General features: G+C 64.2%; 1 protein-coding gene across 1 annotated transcript in view; it reads left to right on the forward strand.

The window, feature by feature from the left end:
- LOC104275278 (chromosome unknown open reading frame, human C2orf82) overlaps positions 1–265 on the forward strand; it is a 9358-nt gene that overhangs the window by 8899 nt on the left and 194 nt on the right. The gene's annotated exons all lie outside the window — the stretch shown is intronic.

Consider the following 265-nt stretch of genomic DNA (forward strand, 5'->3'; position numbering starts at 1 on the left):
TGCTGCTGCCGTGCCCTTCTGCAGCAAGCAAAGCGGCTCTCGGTGCTGCTAACAGGAAAGCTTGAGTGCCCGAGACCTGCTTTGCGGCAGCTGACCCTGTCACCCAGAGCTGGCCAAGGTGGCAGTGGCTGGCTCCAGTGCCATGCCCAAGGGCTCGATGCTGCTAAGGCACAGGACCACACCTCAGCTGCACAAGGACATGGGGACAGGGTCACCGTGGCCAAAGCATGGACTGCCGGGGCAGGAGCGTGGCCCTGACGGCTGG

The sequence above is a fragment of the Apaloderma vittatum genome, unplaced genomic scaffold, assembly GCF_000703405.1.
Source record: "Apaloderma vittatum isolate BGI_N311 unplaced genomic scaffold, ASM70340v1 scaffold1376, whole genome shotgun sequence".
Taxonomy (NCBI): domain Eukaryota; kingdom Metazoa; phylum Chordata; class Aves; order Trogoniformes; family Trogonidae; genus Apaloderma; species Apaloderma vittatum.